Below are 18,900 nucleotides of genomic sequence, written 5' to 3' on the forward strand. Positions count from 1 at the left end.
ATCTAGATTGAGTCTGACTGTCTAGTTGATTCTCTAGAAAGTATACTGGAGTTTGTCCATACAGATTGCTAAGCGAAATATTGGGTGTGGTTGTTGTACCCCCACTTTTTCAATTGGTATCAAAGCAGGCAAACACGTTCAAGACCTTACAAGTCTGTGTTTGTAGTGATCTGAGGATTGACGATAATATCTCTGATAAACGCGTCACCAGAAATAAAGGCTCTGTCTTGTCTAATCCTATTAAAGAGAAAGATTCTTCAATCTCGAATATAGACGAACCATGTGTTCCAACAAGACAGACAGGCTCCGACATGAGTATTTCTGATTACCCCTCAAAAGAGTCTATCTCTCTAAATGAACGGGAAACAGCTGAAGAGAGTTTCTTGATTCTAAATCTTGCTAGAATCCAAGCTGATAGATTTAATCGGTTAAAAAACCATGTCGATGTTCTGCTTGGTGTTATAAGAGACTGTAAATTCAAAGAAAATACTGAAGATCATTCTTCACGTATGACTCTTGAGGCTAGCCTCAAAAAGGATGCTTTGGAAATTGAACATCGCTTGAGTAAACTCTCTATTCAAGGATGCTCTAAGCAGTCTAATATACCTAGCACTTCTGTTACGCCTGAAAACTTTCCAGCTCCAAAAGTAAAATTGGAATCCCTTCCTGTTAAAAAAAATTTGTCTGAATTTCCCATTGATCAAGGATGTTCCACATCACATGGAAGGAAGAAATCTCCTAACGAGGTTGTTAAGACTACCTTGCCTAATCACACTTGTGTTCAGAAAGTATGCCTCTTTTGCGATGCAAAAGGCTCTACTAAACAAAAGAGAAACTCTAGGTTGAATAAAACCTCCTTGGTTCAACTTCAACACACCTTAGACTTAATTCTCAAAGGTGTAACTGACATTCGTATGTCTAAACCAGTTGGTTTTCGTACTTACCATGTGTATCTGTTGATGGTGGATTTTAGTTCAGGGCTAAAATTGTAAAACCAAATTTATGCGCTGACATCCTTCCAAGGATAAAGCCACTGATAAGTGATGAATGCTTCTCCACTTTACTAATTCACCTAAAATGGAGCATGTAGCAACAATCCTATTGTATATGGGGGAAAACGATTTGCTGGTTTTTAAGGAATTGAGGAGACGACCGTACAGAGGAGACTCCTCGAACCGAGCGAAATGTTAATCCTCACACAAATGCACCGCTGCGAAGGGGGTGCTTTAGATTCGAGAGATCAATCTGTAGTACTCCAGCCTAAATCAAGAAAATAACCGTTCCAGAGTAAATTCAATCACAAGAGAGGATGGGTTGATCTGTAGGAGGGAAGCTGAGAAATGTGTGGAATCAATGGTAATCAAAGATTGTGGTTGTGTGAATTCTGAATACGATAAGCTCTGAGTGATTGAAATATCTCAATTGAGAGTAGTTGCTCAATTGATGAGTTGATGATCTCGTGTTGTCGATGAGACGTGAGATTGATGATACTGTTGATGATTCAATCATGATTCAGAGACTTATTTATATTGCTGGAATTGTAGACACCATGATTCCATGAAGTGTGACAGTTGATGGAATCAGGGAGTGGGGAAGTGGAGATCGTGTTTGAAACCAGTTGCTCAACATGTGGAGACTTGGTCGATTTTCCACCCACTACCTCGTGAATTCCTTCAACTGATTGCACGACTTGCTCACATTCCATCGTGTGTTTGAAGACACGTGTCGTATACCGCCTGACCAAAACCCTAAGTGATATCCCCCCAAGTGACATGATTGACGTCTCGTGGTTTTTTAGTCAATTGATGACTTCATGGTTTGATGGGACGATGAGTCCATGTAGTCGTTGAGTTGAACAAGATGTTCTGAAACTCGTGAATTGAACATGTCATGAGACAGAGGTATTGTTCTTACGATGAAGTGAGCAAGTATTGCTCGTTCGGTGGATCGTTGAATATTGATTGTTGAACCAATATTCCTTGGTTTGAACAAATATTTATCATCTGAGCAAGTGTTGCTCATGTGATGAATTGTTGAATATTTGATCGTCTGAGCATGTGTTGCTCGTCTGATGGATTATTGGAAGTGTACCAAAAATATTAATTAGAAAACTGGTCGTTGAACCGAGCATAATTAATAAAATTAATGATCATGAGTTCGTTATAAAATTATTAAGGTTAGAATCTGGAATAATGATCCTTGGATTCAGAAACCCTAATTTGATCAATTGATGATCAATTCATGGTTCGTCAGAATTTCAACCATGGGACGAAGGAGGGAGCGACTACATGGGACCGTGGATCAACCATGTAGTGTCCATATGCTCACGTGAGCAAATACGAAGAACTCCTGAAGAGTTGACGATTTGTTGGTGAAAGAATGATTAAATGTTGGTTTAATCATTTATTCGAAAATGCTCGTCTGAGCCTTAGGTGAGAAAACCTAATTATTTATGACGAGGCGAGGGACCGACCATGGAGTCATGAAACCGGCCCTGGGTTGTCCCATGACCGCCTGACGATCACTTCATGAAAATCCAAAGTGTTTGGGAGAGTTTTGGACCTAATACGAGCAATTGTGCAAATTAGGTCAAAACTGTGAAAATTGATGGGACCGGCTTCCGTGAGCCAGAGAGCCAATCTTGGTCTGTCAAGATAGCGTGCTCGTGTCCCCAACGCGTACGCGTCTCAGTCCTGAGGATTTTGATATTTTCTGGCGTGCAATTGAGCATCCATTCGAGAAAATATGCCAAAATTAGGGTTTCGACGAAACTGAGGAAAACACCATGAGATGATGAAAAATAATTATAAAATAAGGAATGAAGAGGCGTGGGACCTCCATGGTCAAGGCATGGTAGGCCGGTCGTGACCACGGTCCCGTGGTGCCTTTTCCTTAATTTTATAATATTTTGATGATTTTATGAAAAATTCATGAATTTTGAGAAATTTGATGATTTTGGGAGTTTCCATGAATTGAAGGAGTTTTCATGAGTTCAAGGAAGAAAAAGATATTAAAATAATAAAACAAGGGCGTGTGGGACCGTGGAAGGCATGGCCGGCCGGCTAGGGACCGGTCCCACGAGTTTTCCTAATTTTATAATGATTTTATGAAAGATTCATGAATTTTGAGAAATTTGATGAATTTAGGGAGTTTCCATGAATTGAAGGAGTTTTCATGAGTTCAAGGAAGCAAAAAATATTAAAATAATAAAAAACAAGGGCGTGTGGGACCGTGGAAGGCATGGCCGGCCGGCTAGGGCTCGGTCCCACGAGTTTTCCTAATTTTTTAATATTTTTAGGTATTTTGATGATTTGAGGGAATTTTTCCTAATTTGAGAGAAATACCATGAAATCAAGGAATTTGATGAATTCAAGGAAAACTACTAATAAAATAATGAAACAAAGGGGAGTGTGGGACCGGCTAGGGCATGGCCGGCTGGCCAAGGACCGGTCTCACAAGTTTTCATAATTTATTTTATTTTATTATTGTTTGATGATTTGTGCAAAAATACCATGAAATCAAGGAGTTTTTTCATGAAATTAGAGAAATAATAATAATAATAATAAAATAATAAGGAACCGTGGGTGTGGGGCCGGTTGGGACCAAGGCATGGCCGGTTGGCCAATGGTCACACCCCACACTCCTTTCCTTAATTTTATATCATTTTTTATGGATTTATGGAAGTACCATGAAACCGAGGAGTTTCCTCAAGACGAAGGAGATTTGATAAAATGAGAGAGTTTTCATCAAATCATGGAAAATAATAAAAATGCATTAAAAATATAAAACTGGCGTGGGATTGACCACGACGCGGTCGGTTGGTCGTGTGTCCGTGCTCCCAGCACCCTGGTCAATATTTTTAATTATTTATTATTTTCTTCTCTATTTTGCATAGGTTTATCGTTTCGTTGTATTTTGAAATACTCCTTCGTGCGGTGACTGTTAGTGTATCATCGTTGAATACACCTTCACCATTTGAATCGGGGCTTACTTAGAGGTAGCTCAGACGCCCGGTTGTTGATTATTTATTACTAATTGTGGAATTCAGTGGAGAATAATTCACAAAACTGAGTAATAAGATGTTTATTATTAATTCATAGGATCAGCTGAGGATTCGACTACGAATTCAGAATAATAAAGTGAGCATTACCATTCCATGGGATCGTAGATTCGACCATAGAATCAGAGTAATTAAGGTTTATCTATTGTATTTATGAGACCAGTTGTGATTCGATCATGAAATCGGAGTAATGAGATAATATAGTTATTGCTATTCTATGAGATCAAGCTGTGGATTCGATCATAGAATCAGAACAATTGTTATTGTCATTCCATGGGACCAGTCGTGGATTCGACCATGGAATAGACGATTGTAATTAGGAATAATTAACTTTGTGGCTCTATACTAGCAGAAAGCTGTCTAGGAGCATTAATTATCCCGATATGAGCTTGCGGTAAGTCATATCCTTTATATAGTCAGGGTAAACTTGTTGTTTGTTCCTGAAGACGTTATCGCTCTATACTAGCAGAGCAAGCTGTCTAGGAGCCGTCCATCTCGTGATGCTATATAGAAATAATCACTGAAAGTATTCAGTATTCATGAGATATGCGTTGTCCAGTCGTGAGACTACATATCTACATGTACTCTGAGAGAAAGTACTCTCCGTTGAGAATTCGATGAGAGACCGTGTCTCGATACTCACGTCTGATTGCTGAATCAGAGTTCGTATAATTATGAGTTTACGAATTTAGCCTTTGTCGAAAATCCACCATCTACATTAAGTCCCCTGCTTACTGAGGAAAGTGTGTTCCTCAGTCAGCATTAAATGGTGATTTTCCGGCCATAAATAATAATACCAGTAATTGAACTTAGTCGTAAGTTGAGACGCATGAGCAAGCAAACCACGACTTGATGAAGGCTTCAATGTCATGATTGGAGCGTCGTTTGATGAGCATAAATTGGTGTTGAACCGCTGGTTTGGACGACGAGTCCGTGGTCGGTTAGGATTCGCGGGTCGGGCCCAATAAGGAAATCCTTAGAAAATTAGGTTTTGGAAATAAAATTGATATAAAAGGGATTAATCCTTTTTTTTTTATTATCCTCACACAGACCAGCACCTTCATCACCTTCACGCCAGGGAAAGAGTTTTCCCGCCGCCAGCCGCCACCGATCCCCGCCGCCGTCGGCCAATTCCGGCCTCCCAGTAGTTTTTTTTTTTTGTTTGCTGATGTTTATGATCCTCATGAGTTGTTCATGCTTTGATCATGATGAAGTTATATACATGTGTGTATATTAGTGTGAGTTTTATGAAAAACCCTCGTTTTTGAAAACGTATGTTCGTTCGATCGTTAGTTTTGAAAACTATAATATCCCTGATTTAGGAGAGATTTTTTTTTTATATGAACCTAGGTCAGTGATAAAACTTAGTTTATGAGCTTTCATGTGTACCAAGGTTTTATCATAAAAGAAGTGAATTTTCATGAAATCGGAATAATCCTTCGTTTTAAAGACAAATAACGATGACACGAAGGAAAATATGTATGATGAACTTGTGTCCAGTGATAAAATTTTGCTTATGAGCTTTCATGTAAATACAAAACTTTATCATATGTATGAGATGTGAGCTTTCACAATATTTTTTGAAATAAACCTTCGTTTTAAAGACAAATAACGACGATACGAAGGAAAAATATTTTTATATATGCAGCCGTGACATATATTGTGTAAAATATGATGGTATATTTTATTTGCATGAATTTGTTTTCATTAGATAAAATCTTGAGAATTTATGTAGCAAGTTGCATTAATTGCTGTTTTTTCGAAAAATCAGAAACGTGGGTTTTGAGGAACCTTCGAAGATAGACAATATATTTATGATGAAATATTTTATTGTTGTAAACTTCATAGGTCAGTTGTGTGAATGTTCACATTATGAAATTGTGTCCGTGATTTCATGAAAAATCAGTTTCGGAAATTAAATAAAGTTTCGTTCGTTTTTGCAGTTTTCGAAGAGACGAACGATTTTGGGGTGTTAACTCTAGCATTACTATCACTATTGTTAGTGGAAGTATAAAAGGTAAGAGTTAAGAGTTACCATTTTTGCTTGTATTTCCTTGATTTATATCTGGACGGCATACTGAAGTAGAATGTAGTGTGAACCTTTTCAGCTACTTAGCAAAGATGTCCAATTCCCAAGCTGACGACGCCTCGAGGGAAGAGATGTGCGTTGATGATGGTATCTCCAGAGATGAGACATGCATGGATGAAACTTCCGTTGGGGGAGACGAAGACGAAATCCCTGGGATTAAGAATGTCCCGAACATAGATGATGCATTCTTTGAAAAAGATATCCAGGAGCTGAGCAACATTTGAAATCCCCAGTGTACGTCTTTTGATAAATCCCAGAACTGTTACTCAGAAGAAATTGGTGACTCCTAAGACAGTGATTCGATTTTGTCTTGAACGAGGGGTCTTCGCCTCATCAATCATAGAGTTTAAGCTTTCTCGACGACCTTTGGAGAAATTTGCCGGCTGGGCGAGGCATATGTTGGGTTTTCCTCATGTGAGGACTATGCTCGACCAGGCGCAGGTGACGAGAGCTATTCAAGCTTCTGGAGAGTTGTTCATTTATCATGACGCAAGTGGTATTGTGGCTCTGTTTGCTCGCTGGTGCATTCCCACTCACACTTTCATATGTAGATGGGGAGAGTTTACCATTACCTTGGAAGACGTGGCGGCTCTGATGCATCTCCCGATCACGGGCAATCTTCCTGGGGATCTTTCAGATGAGGAGACCGTCGTTTCTCATGTCTTGACAGCTGCAATGGAGAAAGCGAATAAGGCTGGTAGTAAAGGATGCTATGCTTCCTGGTTGACACACTGGTGGCCCAAAGACGAGGTTTCTGATAAACCCATCGACGGTATGTTACCCATTGCTGCTTTCTTATGTTTATGGTTGTCCAGAGACGTTTTTGAAGACAGTGGAAACTTGTTGAAGCCTTTTGTGATTCCCTTTGCTATTAAGATGGCTCAAGGTGAGCAACTTCCGATAGGTAGTTTATTCTTAGGCTCCTTGTATTACAACCTGGACTCCTTGATTATAGACTCCAGTGTGTCGAACGGCTCTATGAAGATTGAGTGTTATGCCAACACGATGTTTCTTCAAGCTTTGATGTGGGAGCATTTTAAGAATTATGCACCTACTCCACGTAATGTTCTGCAAGGACCGAATACTGATGCGCGCCATACTTTCCCTGAGAAAGATAATGCTAGGATCATGCGTTGGTCCACCAAGCAGCCTCGTTCTAAAATACGTTTTATTGATGTGTTAGATGAAGAATCTGAGTTCAATTTTCGCCCGTGGGTGTCAGTCCCTGATTATGTTTCTCAGCCGATGACTTTCAATACTGGAGAAGGCACGAGTTTGACGTCTGGTGCGCATCTGAGTGATGGCGAAAGATCTTTCATGTTGAGTTGCACTCCTGGTCATTTGCTATCAGTCACGTTTGGAGAGCTTTCAGTGGAGGAGTATAATATTGATAGAGCAGCTCGACAAATGGGTATGGATCAGTGTGTTCCAACCATACGGAGAAGGAAGCCATCAGTTGAGCAACTCAGGACTCATTTGGATCATACTCACGTGGAAGGGAGTAGCTACTGGTTTCCTGGTTCTGATAGATTCGCCTATGTAACCCCAGGTTATGTAGAATTCTGGGACCACAACTTGGGCGTTTGCGTGGCTTTGTAAGATTTCCCAGACCTCCATTCAAGGATCTTCCTTCGGCTGAGATGATTTCCAGTCGACCAAGATTGAAGTATCTTTCTGGTGATAAACGAAAGTCGTCTCCAGGATGCTCTCAGGTATGTTTCTTCATATAATCTTCACGAAATTATAAGAACTGTATTCTGATTATATTACTGGATTTCACCACAGGACGGTCGTAATATACGACCTCGAATCGGTGTAGATTTCTCAGAGACTGAGGCGGTTATTCATGGCGGAGAAGGCAGGCATAAAGGTTATAAGTGTTACCTAATACCGTAAAGTCCCCAGTTGGTGCTTTGGTGAGTTCCCAATATTTCTCACCGTGACTTTCATTGCTATTACATTAGAATCATGAAGCCAACGTTGTTAATTTTGTTGCAGAATTTTACTCCATCAAGTCTTGAAGGTCTTCAATTTTCTGCTACTGAACAAGCAATCGCTGATTTGAGTGACGAAGAAACTGTAAGTATTTCTTCACATGTTCAAATGGGTGCTTCATAGATGAAAATATTGATTGTAAAGGACGTGTACAGGAGGATGTCGTCATGGAGATGGAGAATTCTGGAACTCAATCATCCTCTGGGAATGGGAATGGAGGTAATTCCCAAGATTCGGAGCCGGATGGAAGTGATGTTCCTCTTGTCGTTGATGTGGACAATTCCAACCCCTTGGACACTTTGGAGACTCCTCAAGTAAGTATATACTGTACATTCTTCATAGAAGTATAAAAGTGCTGACTTGTGAATGAATGAATGAGAACCCATGTGAATATATGAAAACTTAGTCGAATTTCGTCGTCAGAAAATTCAGAACCCAGTTTTAGTAGAAACGTGTAGAATCTTCGTCCGGAGTCGGATTTTGATGATCTGCATGTGCAAATTCAAGCCCGGAAAATTTCCAAGCTTTCAAAGAATTTTTAAGTTTTGAGCACGTTCAGAGCCTGAAAAAGGCGAAATAGTAAACTTCCAGGAGACTTCCAGAACTTTTTCAGATTGCGCGTCACTTGATATTTTGGCCACATCTACTCGCTCGTTCATCGGATTGTCATGAAATTTTGACATGTCATAGAGGACATCCATACGAAGAGAATGGCATATGACCCATCCTGGATTCCTTGTAGATTGCTCCCAGTTCGTCTCCTAGTACAGGGAAGAGTTCAGTTTCTTCAGACGGACTCATCGTAAAATGTGTTTTCATGACTTTCATGTTATTTGCTCGTGCCTTGAATGTAGTATGATGAACCTTGATGATGTTGCCTTGCTGGTATACTGTTTTTCATAATCTCCTTTGGATTCGTGACTCTAACCTCATGTAATCTTCGTATTAGGTGCTAAATACCGAAGTTGAGGATACTGGAGCCAACGATGATAACTCTAACCATTCCGAGTTATTGATGAAGAGACAACCATCCTCTGCATTTCAAGGCCATGAGAAGGTCGCTACTGTTATGGAAACCCAGATGGTTGTTGCCTCAGTGATAGAAGAAACCGAGACAGCAGCGGAGAATACCGAAGGAACTGTTGCTTTAGTCGTGGGAGCCACTCCAGTGACCGAGAACCGTATAATAGTGTATGAATATCCAACTGCAGGGGTCGCTTTCGATCCTCCCTTTAACACTTCACTCCCGTATCATGAACTGGTCGGTGGATTCAGCGTTCCCATTGGATATGCACGCTTGTATGAGACGATATGGAAGAAGTTTGGCCATGATCGTTGACAGGAACCCTGGGCGTGCTTATGCTTTAACCATGCAAGTAGGCGTTATCTTGCGTGTCGTGAGTGATATGCATACGAGACCCAGGAATACCGTGACTCCAGATATACTCTTTGATTGGGAGTTTAACTTGGAGAATTCAGAAAGACTTGGCCTCAACGTGAAATGGCTTCGTAAGCAAATAAACGTTATCAAGGATTCATGTGAGAAGAACATACCCTTTCCAACGATGCTGTGAAGGAGAAGGAGGACAAGATTCCAAGCTGACCGAGGAGTTGAACAAGGAGAGGGCGGCTTTGCAAATCTTGAAGGATGCTGATGAGCGAAAGCCTTTTCTTGCTGATCTCTTGAACTTCTGAACTTCTGAGAGATGTGAGGTTTATACTTGGGTTTTTGATATTTAGATGGTTTTGGATTGACTGATAGTTGAGGATTTTCTTGTAGATTGGATAGAGATTTTCTTTTACGAAATATGAACTGAATTTTGATAAATTGCTGAATTCAAATACTGATTGCAAGTATTGCAAATGTTTTGGAGGAATTGAAATACAAATGAAAGAAAATCCTAAATGTTAAATCCCAACACCATGAGTGCTTCAAACGCCCAATACCTTAAATGTCCAATAATTTCAGATAAACGCCTTGAGCCAATTTTCGTGAATTACTGGTAGGGTTCTGCCATCTGTGTTGGTCAATTTGTAGTATCCTCCGGCCACGGATTCAGCAACCATGAATGGTCCTTCCCAATTGGAGTTCCTTGTAGAATGAAGACCGCGCTGAACTGCTTTGAGAACCAGGTCTCCTTCATGAAACTTGTTAGGCTTGGTCGATCGTGCCTTGAATATCTTCCGCTGATTCGGAATTCCCTGTTTGATGGAATTCCTCGATTGTGGCCCGTACGGACACTCGCGCGGAAGAGAGTATCCAGCATAGTGTTGATCATGCTTAGCCAAGTCTTCAGCAATAAACCTCTCGATGGAGTGACCGATTTGAAGAAGTTCTGAACCCAACCATTGAGTGTAATATTGCTGAGGTGAAGTTACCCACTCGTAGCTTTTGATGACTGCTAAATTATTCATGGGGAGAAGTCCTTGGACCATAGTAGCGTATTTGAACATTGGTAATATTGGAGCAAGAGGAGGAATAAGACTTGCCTGAGCTCGAAACCTTCTGACAAAGGTGTGCGGATTATCTCCAAGTTACTGTGTAAGTCCCATCAGAGTTTTTACTTCTTCCAGATGCTCAAACGGTGGTGCGTCCTCTGCTTCTTCCTCCGACTCGGAATCCTTGTCGATGACAGGATGTGTTGAAGGAATCGTTGTCCTTTCATCATGAATCCAAGTTCTCCCAAGGACCATGTCGTATCCAGGGTCTTCCCGGATTATGAAAAACTTGGCCTCAGTGCAGATCGATTTTTCCGTAACTTTGACAGTGATGAAGCCGTATGCGTTTCTGGAGATTCCTTCGTGATCCCTGATTGTTATGGGAGCGTGGGTGGCTTCCCGTCGAGTAATACCAGCAGCTCTGAGAGTTTTCAAATGGATGATGTTGACGGCGGTACCAACATCGATGAACACCCTCTTGAACTCATTTCCTTTAATGTGCACTGTGGTGAGAAGTCCCCAGTCATATATTTCTGTGTCAGTGGCTGAAGGTCCGGTGATAGTCTCTTGGATCAGCGGACGTCTTCCGGACACGATGTGGTTTAGTGCAGCAAACATGTCTTTCCTTTGAGCTTTCGAAAGATACAACAGCTTGCAGACATGTTCGATCAGAGATTGGACCGTTTCCTTGACAAGAGGTTCGGAGATGGTAAAAGTTCTGACTGGGAGGGGTTTTTTGTGCACCCCCCCAGTCCACAGGTTGAGCTCTCCTGATTCGACCTTTTCTTTGAATATGCGCCTCAAAATTTTGCAATCACTCGTGGGATGGCTGACGTATCTATGGAAGCGACAATACCGAGGATTTTCCATGGCCTCTTCAGTTGGTTCCTTCTTGACATAAGGCAATTTGACTGCGCCGTCTTGAATCCAGGCATCGAGATAGTTCATTAACTTCTTCCATTGAACAGGGAAAATCAGGTGCTTCTGGATCTTCCGTATGCTGAGGAGGGATTTTCGAATTCTCTTTCTTGTGTGTATTTGAAGGGGTGGAGGAAGTCTGCTTGTGTTTTGGTTCTGCTTTTCGCTTACTCCCTTCCGCGACATCATTTGTTGAAAGTTGCAGGTTATACTGCTTGTTGATCAGACGCCTGCTTCCTCGAGTGTCTTTTGAATCTTCAGTCTTTGTTAACTTTGCTCTTTCCAAAAGAGCGGGTGCAGTGGTTGCCGAACTCTTCGCAGCTTCGTGAAGCTCTGAGAAAGTCTGGAATCGAAGGTTTTCTAGCAAGGCCATGTAGACCGGGAGCATTCCATTGATGCACAAGTCCACCAGTTGTTGCTCCGTGACGTTTGGGTCATGACAATACAGGGCTTGGACTCTGAACCTTTTCACATAATCATTGGGATTTTCATTGACCCTCTGAAACATTCTTCCAAGGTCGGAGAGGGTGGCTTGTTCTGACACGAAGAAGTATTTCATGTAAAATGCGTTAACCATTTCTCCCCAATTGTTGATGGTCCCTGGTGTGATGATGTTATACCAGGTGTATGCCCTGCCTTTCAGATATTTTGAGAATTCCTTGAGACGGACGACATGATTATGTCCATGTTCTCCCAAGGCTTCGAGAAAACGAAAGACATGTTCCCGAGCATTGCCATTTCCATCATACAAGGTGAAAGTTGGAGAAACGTAACCTTTGGGGAGTGGAATCCTCTGCATAGCGGCTGGATAAGGAGGTTGATGACGATGGTCATGCGATGTATTGCCTTTTCCATGGTTCTCTAAGAGGTGCTCCAGATCCTCACGAGTGATGAAATTCGGTGACCCCTTCGCTGATGAGTTGTCTGCAACAGTTTTGTGGACTTCGTCGTATTCTACTGTATGGATTGGAATTACTTCAGGACCGTCGTACGAGGATTTATCCTTCTCATTTCCCTTCTCTTGAGTCTTCTCTGACATCTTGTCAGTAAGAGTTTTGAGATAATTACACAGCTCCTTCTGTGTAGCAGCCATGTCAGTCTGGTTCTTTGCAAGAGTCTCATACGCTTTGATAAGATCAGTAATGGTAGGCGTTGGATCTCCTCTGACTTCTTCAGGGTGTCGTACTAACAATGGATGACCTTCGGCGTGAGGAGGAGTAGTGTCACCACCATCAGTGTTGGAGGTCGGAATTTTCTCCGGGATATTCTGATTGTTGTTGTTGCTAGTGCTAGCACGGTTTGTGTTAAGATTCATAACTGAACCTGACCTGAGATCAACCATCTTGTGAAATTGTGAGATTGCAACCGAGAGAATGATCTCCCACTGTGGTCGCCAATCTGTAGATGGGGAAAAATGATTTGCTGGTTTTTAAGGAATTGGGGAGACGACCGTACGGAGGAGACTCCTCGAACCGAGAAAAATGTTAATCTTCACACAGATGCACCGCTGCGAAGGGGGTGCTTTAGATTCGAGATATCAATCTGTAGTACTCCAGCCTAAATCAAGACAATGACCGTTCCAGAGTAAATTCGGTCACAAGAGAGGATGGGTTGATCTGTAGGAGGGAAGCTGAGAAATGTGTGGAATCAATGGTAATCAAAGATTATGGGTGTGTGAATTCTGAATACGCTAAGCTCTGAGTGATTGAAATTGCTCAATTGAGAGTAGTTGCTCAATTGATGAGTTGATGATCTCGTTTTGTCGATGAGACGTGAGATTGATGACACTGTTGATGATTCAATCATGATTCAGAGACTTATTTATATTGCTGGAGTTGTAGACACCATGATTCCATGAAGTGTGACAGTTGATGGAATCAAGGAGTGGGGAAGTGGAGATCGTGTTTGAAACCAGTTGCTCAACATGTGGAGACTTGTTCGATTTTCCACCCACTACCTCGTGAATTCCTTCAACTGATTGCACGACTCGCTCATATTCCATCGTGTGTTTGAAGACACGTGCCGTAGACCGCCTGACCAAAACCCTAAGTGATATCCCCCCAAGTGACACGATTGAAGTCTCGTGGTTTGTTAGTCAATTTATGACTTCATGGTTTGATGGGACGATGAGTCCATGTAGTCGTTGAGTTGAACAAGATGTTCTGAAACTCGTGAATTGAACATGTCATGAGACAGAGGTATCGTTCTTACGATGAAGTGAGCAAGTATTGCTCATTCGGTGGATCGTTGAATATTGATTGTTGAACCAATATTCCTTGGTTTGAACAAATATTTATCATCTGACCAAGTGTTGCTCATGTGATGAATTGTTGAATATTTGATCGTCTGAGCATGTGTTGCTCGTCTGATGGATTATTGGCAATGTACCAAAAATATTAATTAGAATACTGGTCGTTGAACCGAGCATAATTAATAAAATTAATGACCATGAGGTCTTCATAAAATTATTAAGGTTAGAATCTGGAATGATGATCCTTGGATTCAGAAACCCTAATTTGATCAATTGATGATAAATTCATGGTTCGTCAGAATTTCAACCATGGGACGAAGGAGGGAGCGACTACATGGGACCGTGGATCACCATGTAGTGTCCATATGCTCACGTGAGCAAATACGAAGAACTCCTGAAGAGTTGACGATTTGTTGGTGAAAGAATGATTAAATGCTGGTTTAATCATTTATTCGAAAATGCTCGTCTGAGCCTTAGGTGAGAAAACCTAATTATTTATGACGAGGCGAGGGACCGACCATGGAGTCATGAAACCGGCCCTGGGTTGTCCCATGACCGCCTGACGATCACTTCATGAAAATCCAAAGTGTTTGGGAGAGTTTTGGACCTAATACGAGCAATTGTGCAAATTAGGTCAAAACTGTGAAAATTGATGGGACCGGCTTCCGTGAGCCAGAGAGCCAATCTTTGAGAAATTTGATGAATTTTGGGAGTTTCCATGAATTGAAGGAGTTTTCATGAGTTCAAGGAAGCAAAAGATATTAAAATAATAAAACAAGGGCGTGTGGGACCGTGGAAGGCATGGCCGGCCGGCTAGGGCCCGGTCCCACGAGTTTTCCTAATTTTATAATGATTTTATGAAAAGTTCATGAATTTTGAGAAATTTGATGAATTTAGGGAGTTTCCATGAATTGAAGGAGTTTTCATGAGTTCAAGGAAGCAAAAAATATTAAAATAATAAAAAACAAGGGCGTGTGGGACCGTGGAAGGCATGGCCGGCCGGCTAGGGCTCGGTCCCACGAGTTTTCCTAATTTTTTAATATTTTTAGGTATTTTGATGATTTGAGGGAATTTTTCCTAATTTGAGAGAAATACCATGAAATCAAGGAATTTGATGAATTCAAGGAAAACTAATAATAAAATAATGAAACAAAGGGGCGTGTGGGACCGGCTAGGGCATGGCCGGCCGGCCAAGGCCCGATCCCACAAGTTTTCATAATTTATTTTATTTTATTATTATTTGATGATTTGTGCAAAAATACCATGAAATCAAGGAGTTTTTTCATGAAATTAGAGAAATAATAATAATAATAATAAAATAATAAGGAACCGTGGGTGTGGGGCCGGTTGGGACCAAGGCATGGCCGGTTGGCCAATGGTCACGCCCCACACTCCTTTCCTTAATTTTATGTTATTTTTTATGGATTTATGGAAGTACCATGAAACCGAGGAGTTTCCTCAAGACGAAGGAGATTTGATAAAATGAGAGAATTTTCATCAAATCATGGAAAATAATAAAATGCATTAAAAATATAAAACTGGCGTGGGATTGACCACGACACGGTCGGTCGCTCGTGTGTTCGTGCTCCCAACACCCTGGTTAATATTTTTAATTATTTATTATTTTCTTCTCTATTTTGCATAGGTTTATCGTTTCATTGTATTTTGAAATACTCCTTCGTGCGATGACTGTTAGTGTATCATCGTTGAATACACCTTCACCATTTGAATCAGGCTTACTTAGAGGTAGCTCAGATGCCCGGTTGTTGATTATTTATTACTAATTGTGGAATTCAGTGGAGAATAATTTACAAAACTGAGTAATAAGATGTTTATTATTAATTCATAGGATCAGCTGAGGATTCGACTACGAATTCAGAATAATAAAGTGAGCATTATCATTCCATGGGATCGTAGATTCGACCATAGAATCAGAGTAATTAAGGTTTATCTATTGTATTTATGAGACCAGTTGTGGATTCGATCATGAAATCGGAGTAATGAGATAATATGGTTATTGCTATTCTATGAGATCAAGCTGTGGATTCGATCATAGAATCAGAACAATTGTTATTGTCATTCCATGGGACCAGTCGTGGATTCGACCATGGAATATGAGCGATTGTAATTAGGAATAATTAACTTTGTGGCTCTATACTAGCAGAGCAAGATGTCTAGGAGCATTAATTATCTTTATACGAGCTTGCCGGTAAGTCATATCCTTTATATAGTCAGGGTAAACTTGTTGTTTGTTCCTGAAGACGTTATCGCTCTATACTAGCAGAGAAAGCTGTCTAGGAGCCGTCCATCTCGTGATGCTATATAGAAATAATCACTGAAAGTATTCAGTATTCATGAGATATGCCGTTGTCCAGTCGTGAGACTACATATCTACACGTACTCTGAGAGAAAGTACTCTCCGTTGAGAATTCGATAAGAGACCCGTGTCTCGATACTCACGTCTGATTGCTGAATCAGAGCTTCGTATAATTATGAGTTTACGAATTTAGCCTTTGTCGAAAATCCACCATCTTCACCTATATACCTTGTGAATTTATAACATTATTAATGTATGACCATCCTTGTATTTCCTGTACTGCTCCACTCTTATCATTGGTGTGGCATGACGACTGAGTGTTTCTCTCAGCAGAGCAACACGAATCTCTAAGCATCAATAATGAAGTATATACAAAATAATTGTACAGGATATAACTCTCGGAGTGTTATACTATCCCGATTGAGCATCTGGACTATCCATATCAGTCTCAAAAACGATCACGACCATCCAACTTCACCAGCATGATTGGATGGCTCAGATCGAATTCATAACCCTCAAGCAGGTATTGGAATGTTCAACACCAGACCAATGCGGACCCCGCATGGTCGGCCTCCCCAAAAGGGTAGCATGGCTTGCCAATTCGTCCAGCCAAAGCAGCGTGGACGAGAAACCCTAAATTAGGGTTTGCAGCACATTACATGTGTCGCAAATCAATCTCAACCATCCATCTTCGCAGGCATAGATGGAGGGTGTGGATGTATATTCAAAGGGCCCAGAGCATGTCAACACAAACACCGTGGGCCCGCATACATACATGACCGATCGGTCAGGACCAAACATGGATGGTCGTCCCAATTTGTGCGCCCAAACAAGGCATGACGCACGGCTGGTAAAACCCTAATTAGGGTTTTCGATCACGAGCGTCCATTTTCACCTGATCGAACGAAGGGCCTAGGAGTCGATTAAGCAGGTCCAGTGAGTATCAACACGATAATTGTGGGCCCACATATCTCCACACCCGATCGGCCAAGGCATATCATGCCTGGTCTTCTCGATTCGCACGCCCAAGCTAGGCGTGGTCACACCTCTCAATTGCAAACTAATCTCGGCCACTCAACTTTGCCGGAAAAATTGAGTGGCTCAGATCACATTTCTATGGGGTATTAAAGTATGGACGTGTACACCAGCCCGCCGTCTGTATACCAGACTAATCGGCCAAGACCGACCAAGCTTGGTCGTCTCGAAACGCGCACCCGAAGTTGGCATGACGCGCGGCTTTTGCGGCACCGGATTTCTGTCGCAAATTGATCTCAACCACTTAACTTCGCCGGACAAATTGAGTGGCTTAGATCACACTTTCACGAGAAAATGAGGTATGGGCGCCTACACCGGCATGCCGTCTACACGCATGCACGATCATCCCGGCCAAAATTGCGTCCCAAGCTTGATTTCGACCAAGATGAAGAGTGATGCTTGCGCACCTATTCATAAACCCTAATTCCACTAACGGTCGCAGATGAGTGTCTCAAAGATCATCTCGTCCGTTCAACTTCACCTACTTGGTTATACAACCCTGGTCAGGAGTTAACTGGTCAATGAGGTGTTGCGGTGATTACCATCCGCCACTCTACCACACCAAGTGATCGGTCAAGTCAGGACTTACTTGTACAGCCCCAAACGATCACTTGAATATGGCTAGACACGCATCTATTTTAAGACGCTTAATCGTGACTTACTCCATCAAGCCTTAAAACAGCGATGCTTCATACATGCTGAATATATTCGATGCATTACATGCATAGAATTCACGTGATATTTTATAAGTATCAAATTCCAAATAACTTAGTTATTTAACCTAGCATTACATGTTACCTTCGGTGGGTCCCACGATCCATACACTCGAGACATCAATCATGTCACAAACTGGGGGATACATACTGGGGTATTGGTCTGGCGGTTTACAGCGTGCAGCGCACAACGCACCATCACAATAACGTGTCAGGAAGTCATGGACGGTTAGTGATGATGGGAGAAGTGGGCAAGACTGATCGTGTAACACTAACACCCGCAACTCCACTACTCCATCACTCCACTTTCTCCACTTCCCACGAGATACGTGAGTAAGGCTCAATGACTTGTATAAATAAGTTCTCCTCTCTATTTTCAAGGACAAGACAACAGAAGCAAGTGTTGATACAACCGTATTCAAACACCGGAACTGATAGCTTACATCATGCAAACCAGTTCAGCTTTCTGATACAAGTCATACATAGCCAACACCTTCACAATCTCAACACCTTCTTCGCTTCCCTCCCTAAGATCAACCCCTTCTCCTTCACTTTTTGACCGAAGCAAGTCTGGAACGGCCATTTCTTGGTTTAGGCCAGAATTGTACAAATTGATTTCTCGAATCACAAAGCACTCTCGTGCAGTGCATTTGTTTAGGGTTTAGATTCATTCCTCATCCACACACCTCAAATTACAAAATTCGGCAGGAATAGTTTTCACCCATAAACAATTGGCGACCATAGTGGGAGATTAATCTCTCGGTTGTGAAGTCAATTTCTTCAATACCAATTCAATTTTACTGATTTCGAAAATGGTGGATCTTAGGTCTGGATCAGCGACCAATCCTGACGGGACTAGCGTTGACAACAGTCTTGGTGTTGATATCTCAGGTGTCACCGTGCAGCCAGTCAATACCATCAATGTATCTCGTGGAATTGCTTCCTATACTACCAGAACCAGTGGAGCAGGAGATGTTCCAGTAAGCGTAACACCTCCCATCACCATAGCCAGAGCAGTCGCAAATCCCGGCATCTCCTCAAAGTGTAACGCCTCCGGCGGTCACCATAGCAACAACTTCCACC

This window comes from Papaver somniferum, chromosome 9 (assembly GCF_003573695.1).
Source record: "Papaver somniferum cultivar HN1 chromosome 9, ASM357369v1, whole genome shotgun sequence".
Lineage (NCBI taxonomy): Eukaryota > Viridiplantae > Streptophyta > Magnoliopsida > Ranunculales > Papaveraceae > Papaver > Papaver somniferum.